Source organism: Lactuca serriola, chromosome 5, assembly GCF_051521515.1.
Source record: "Lactuca serriola cultivar US96UC23 chromosome 5, Lser_US96UC23_V15, whole genome shotgun sequence".
Lineage (NCBI taxonomy): Eukaryota > Viridiplantae > Streptophyta > Magnoliopsida > Asterales > Asteraceae > Lactuca > Lactuca serriola.
In genome coordinates this window covers 225,970,862-225,976,861 of record NC_136412.1, presented here as the reverse complement: position 1 = coordinate 225,976,861, position 6,000 = coordinate 225,970,862, and positions in this window count along the sequence as shown.

Sequence of the window (6,000 nt, the reverse complement as noted above, 5' to 3'; positions counted from 1 at the left end):
CTGGGGAGAAGTAGGGCAGTGTGTGATGGGTAGTACCGAGATCGTGTTTCAGATGACAAAGCAGATTCAGCAGGTCAGACAGAGGTTGTTGACCGCTCAGAGTCTTCAGAAGAGTTATCCGGACAGACGCCGATCCGAGCTCGAGTTTCAGGTCGGCGACTCCGTGCTCCTGAAGGTCTCTCCTTGGAAAAGAGTGATTCGATTCAGGAAGAGGGGCAAGTTGGGGCCCTGATATACTGGTCCTTTCAGGGTGATCGCAAGGGTAGGCAGGGTAGCCTACCGTTTGGAGTTACCTACAGAGTTGGGTCAGATCCATGACACATTCCACGTGTCGCAGCTACGAAAGTGTATAGCCGACGAGTCGGCAGTGGTGCAGGTGGCGATTAGGGATCGGAAGATCAAGGTTTTGAGGAACAAGGAGGTGCCTCTGGTGCAGGTCCAGTGGCAGCATCGGAAAGGGTCAGAGTTGACTTGGGAGCCAGAGCGTGAGATGCGGGAGCAGCATCCAGAGCTGTTTCAGAATGAGACTTCGAGGGCAAAGTAAAATTCTAGTGGGGGCGAATTGTAACATCCGGATTCCCAGGTATAATATTTTATTCCTTATTTTTGGAAGTTGTGAGGAGACTCAGCGAGTTGGGGTTGAAACTCGTCGAGTATTGTCGCGGATTCGTATCCGGGTTCACATTCGGACTCAGCGAGTCCATGCTGTTTAATGAAACCCTAATTTCCTGGGTTTGGGACCTATTTAAAAGCCCTAGGGCCGTCATTTGCGGCTACCAAACCCCAGAGAGAAACCCTAAGAGATCTAGAGCGTTTGTGAGGAAGGAAAGGCCATTCTTGATCCTTTTGTTGGTGTATTTGCAAGAAGGAAGTGACCAAGGCAAGAGGAGGTTGAAGGAAGTGCGATTTTGGTGACTTCTGAGTTCATAGAGATCATATTGAGGTATTTGTTCGAACCTTTTTCAGTTTTGGTGTTGATTCTTAGAGTTAGGGTTTTCTAGCCCCTTTAGAGGATGGATATGTGGAGCAATTGGTCCCTTCTCGAGTCTATGCTTTGGATCTGGACCCAAAGAGGTCTAGAGACCTTAACCCTTGGAGCTATATGAGTTATTTTGGGAGCCATGAGCTTGGGATGTCATTTTTGGGGCTAAATCACCAAGTTAAACCATTTAGATGTTATATGAGTGTCAAGGTCTGAACTTTACATGATTATCATGCTTGGGAAGGCCAGATCTATGAATTTAAGGAACAGATCTGACCTCAGGAGGTCTATGGAGTTTGTGCATGGCACGAACTCGCCGAGTCCGAAGAGCAGACTCGGCGAGTAGGATGAGGGTTTCCCGTAAATCACTCAGTGAGTAGACATACCGAGTTGGGGAAATAACTCGGTGAGTCAGAGAGAGTTAGGGGACTGGAGTTCAAGGCGGAACTCACCGAGTTGTTCTTGAGCCTCGACGAGTTGAGACGGGGTGGCCCCACGATTCATTCCAGGTGTAACTCATCGAGTAAGGGGAAGGACTCAATGTGCCAAGAGAGGGACTAAGAGAGTCAGTGGACACGTGTAGACTCGCCGAGTCGCCCAAGTGCACTCGACGAGTCGGGTCAGAGTTTGACCATTGACTTTTGTTGACTTTTAGGGTTTGGTCAACAGTGACGCCTTTAAGCCAAGAGAGGGGTAAAATGGTCTTTTACTCTTCTGAGGGTTTTAAGAAAGGTTTGAGTATAGTTATATTTATGAGAGTATTTACTTTATGTGATTAGGCGGAGGCTAGATCACATTTCTACCGAGCAAGAGACTTACCGAGACACCTGAGGTGAGTCTTCTCACTATACGTTACCTAGAGTGGTATTATGTGTTGACCAGAGGGTCTTATGTGTTGCGTATGAGTTTATGTGATATGTGATATATGTATGTCGTATGATGTTATATACCAGACCGGAGGGTCCAACGACCTATGACCGGACCAGAGGGTCCAACGAGCTACGGGACTGGAGGGTCCCACTGAGACACATCGACCAGGGTCGTATTATAGCCTCGAGTGGCGTATGTGTTGTATGCGGTATTTTGGGGAACTCACTAAGCATTTATGCTTAGAGTTGTTATGTTATGTGTTTCAGGTACTAGCGAGAACCGTGGGAAGGTGCCGGCGTGATTCATACACACTAGAGAGAGAGCTTGATTTTATGATCGTGGGATATGTTATGTTCCAAAAACTAATATTGGAAATATTTGAGAATGTTTTTATATGAACTTGGTTGATGAAAAATGAAAATTTTGGTTTGAAATTTACGTTGTTACATTCTCCTTATAGTATAAACACGTAAATAAACATTTTATATAGAAGACTATTTAGGATAAATAGTCTTGATGAAAGTCGTGGTAATCGCAAGACTGAGAGATTGCATATAGAGAATGCCCATAGAAACCAAAATTAATATCAGTTGACCGTTAGGGAAAACAATAGAAACAAGAATTGAAGATCTCGTCAATACCAATATGTCGATTTAAAGATAGTCGAGAACGAATATCGTAAGAAAGAGTTATGGTTTTTATATGGACTTTAACAGTCTAAGCTTATAAAAATATAACTTTAAAAATAAAGTGAGAATTAGCTGAAAGAGTCTAAATGAAAGTTGTAGATATTTTCGATAGCTATGCATGGATATAAAGAACATCGAAAATGGAGCTCGTTTGAAGAAGTTATGCAATTGAAAAAATCTACGTTTTGCGTTGCATGACACACAACCTTCTGGAAGGTGACACGTGAACCATAAGGAAAGTGACACGTGGCACCACCCCATGTGCACAACATTCACCTCCCATTTGTGTTACGCCAACTCCCAAAAATGGCATATGAGTAGTAGCCCATGCCTCACTCACTTCCTCACACTATCACTCTTGGATTTCTCTGTCTAGATAACCTTCTTCCTTCTGGATTCCTAAGTTTTTGGAGTTCTACAATATTCACGTTAAAATTGGGGTCCTGCCCATGACTTTTCTGGTTTTCGCCAGAAACTCTCTGTAAATTAGGCTACACTTACTATGCACGAGTAACTTATATTTATTATCATAGTCATTGTTATGGATATATAAATAAGATTTATCAGTAATTCCAGTTATAATGATGATTGATCTACTTACGATAAAGGTGTCTAGTATGGTCATGTTGGCTTGGTAGTTTGATTTGAAAAAGGCTATATGCCAAACTGATCATGCCTCCCAACTGTCCGGCGTAATCAATCGCTATTTGATATAACTCTCAGTGTTCATTTAGATTAGTGAAAGATTTAGCTTTCAAAACCAGATTTTCATATGGATTAATAAGTAATATTATTATAGGTTAATACTTGTTATGCGCGTTACCCACTAGTTGTATTTCTAGTTGGATCGTCCAGATAGCCATCAATCGTCTTAGTAACTTTCCATGTGAGTTATCTCACTATACTATGTATTATAATACATGTCCATGTATGTTAGGATAAAGAACTAATAGAATAGTCTCTATGTGGTTAAGTGTAAACTAGTATAGTAGAAAGTATAAATGTGCATGTAGAATGTAAAGTGCAGTCTCTAAATGTGTAATTGTTGTGATATTAGATTTGGTTAGAGGGTTGATGGCGAAATGACCAAAGTACGGAAACCTATAGACCCACATAAATTTATTTAGGTTGATGGCGGAACGACCAAAGCTCGAGAGCCTATAGACTCGCATAGGTTGAGTTTGGGTTGATGACGGAACGACCAAAGTACGGGATCCTATAAACCCATGTAGATTTAATTTGGATTAATGCAGGAACGAAAAAAATATGGGAGCATTGTTTGTACGCATGTATATGTATTGTGGTAAATGATATTTTGGGGAACTCACTAAGCCTCGTTTATACCTAGTTGAATCGAAATGTTTTTTAGGTACTTCAGTGATGCGTGAGAAGGGAAAAGTTTGACTGTATACATGTACATTCACAACATTTTTCTACACAATGTAAGAATACTCTAATATATCTTAATAAATAAAAATGGAAAACTCTGGGTTGAAAATCGGGACGTTATAATTAATGTACTTAATCACTCACCATTATTCAATGTTGCATGGTAAGGTCAATATACTCGAGGTGGTCAAGGGTATCTAATACTTATGCTGGAAGTAGTTGCATCACAAGACCTTAGTTAGGGCATGCGTATTTTGGGGTTGCCAGGTCTAACAATGACATTAATGTACTTAATCACTCACCATTATTCAATGATGTATTATAAGGGCATGCTCATGAACGCAATTTTACTGCTAATGGAAGAACATACAGGAAAGGACATTACATTGCAAATGGTATATACCCTAGATGAGATACAATGGTTAAAAGTTTTCCATATCTGGTTAACCCAGAAAGGCTCAAGTTTAAAGAAATGAAAGAGGCTGCAAGAGAGGACATGGATGAGTATTTGGTGTTCTTGAATCTCTTTTGTAACACCCACAAATTCGAGCTAGTAAATTAAGATATAGTAAACATTAAAATGGCCTTTTGATCGAAAAATAATTAGGCTAAATAATCTTAACCAAAGTTGTAGTATGTGTGACAAGGATTTCGTACATATAAACAACGCTGAAATACAACTTCGTATGAATGAGTTATGCTTCTTTGAAGTTTTGCTATTAAACTAGCATGGATCTATGTACCTCAAAAAGCGAATTTTTGATAAATTACTTTTTACCCTAAGTGATCTAAATGAAATTATTAGTATTTGTAAAAACGAGAGCATGCATATAGAGAATGTCCAAATCTGACTTCGCAAGAGGAAGTTATGATTTTTCGAAGTTCCAGCGTAATAGTGAGTGCACAGAAATCGAACTTTTAATCGGTTGATTTTTAGCCGAAACAATCTAAACGAGAATTAAAGATCTCGTGAATATGAACCCATCGATAAAAATACAATCGAGAACGGAGTTCATACGAAAAAGTTATGAATTTCGCACGGACTTTAACGGTCTAAACCGGTCTATATATGGATTTTTTTAGATCGATATTTAGATGTGTATTCCTTAATGAAAGTTGCAGACCTCTTCGAGAGGATTCCAGGGATATAAAGAACGTTGAAAATGGATCTTGTATGCAAAAATTATGGCCGACCGAAGATCTGCAAGAAACTACATGTACGATGAGATGTGGCACGTTGTGGACATGAGACGTGGTGCCATAAAGAGCAAAGACGTGGTACCCTTCTAGAAGGTATTACAAGGAGAGATCAGAGCATGACACATGGCGAAATGGGGAGGGGAGCCAACCAGGCCTTAGAGCGCTGCATGCCTCTTCGACCTGTGCGGCGCGCACGCCCTGCGGTATATATAGACCTCCAAATTTCTTCATTTTCACGCTAAATTTTCAATCCTTTCTCTCTGAGCCACTATCTCTTCTCGAGTCTGAATTTTTTGAGGTTCTTAGGGGTATTTCGTAAGGTTTTGAGAGGTTAATGTGTCCAACGAATAGAAGCTTTCGGTTCGGAGTTATGTCCATGCGTTTTCCCGATTCTCACTAAAACCTTTGTAAGTCATTATTATGAACCTATTAATAAGATTTATCATTGATTCCAAGTCATTATATTGTTTGATGTACTTACGGGGATGATGTCGATATTATATTTAGTGACGTATTTAAAGTAGGATTGCCAAACAGTATACTATAAATACCAAACAAACCCTACCTCAAATATGATCCTACATGGTTGTTCCTTACTTGATAGATCTTGATGTAGACATTGAGATTTTTGAGGAATCTAGACTATCATTATTCACCAGGAATATTAGACTAAGACTTGGTATAAATCATACCGAGGTCGTGTCAAAGGAAAAGTTAAAGGTGTTAGGTGAAGCTCTGCCGAAATCACCAGTCATTCACCTAAGTCAAGTGAGTGCATAATTACTTTCATCTTACGCTTAGATATAAAGTATTTAATTTTCTTAGATGTCCTATGTGTTTATTACCAGCGTTCCTAATAATTGTGTTAAA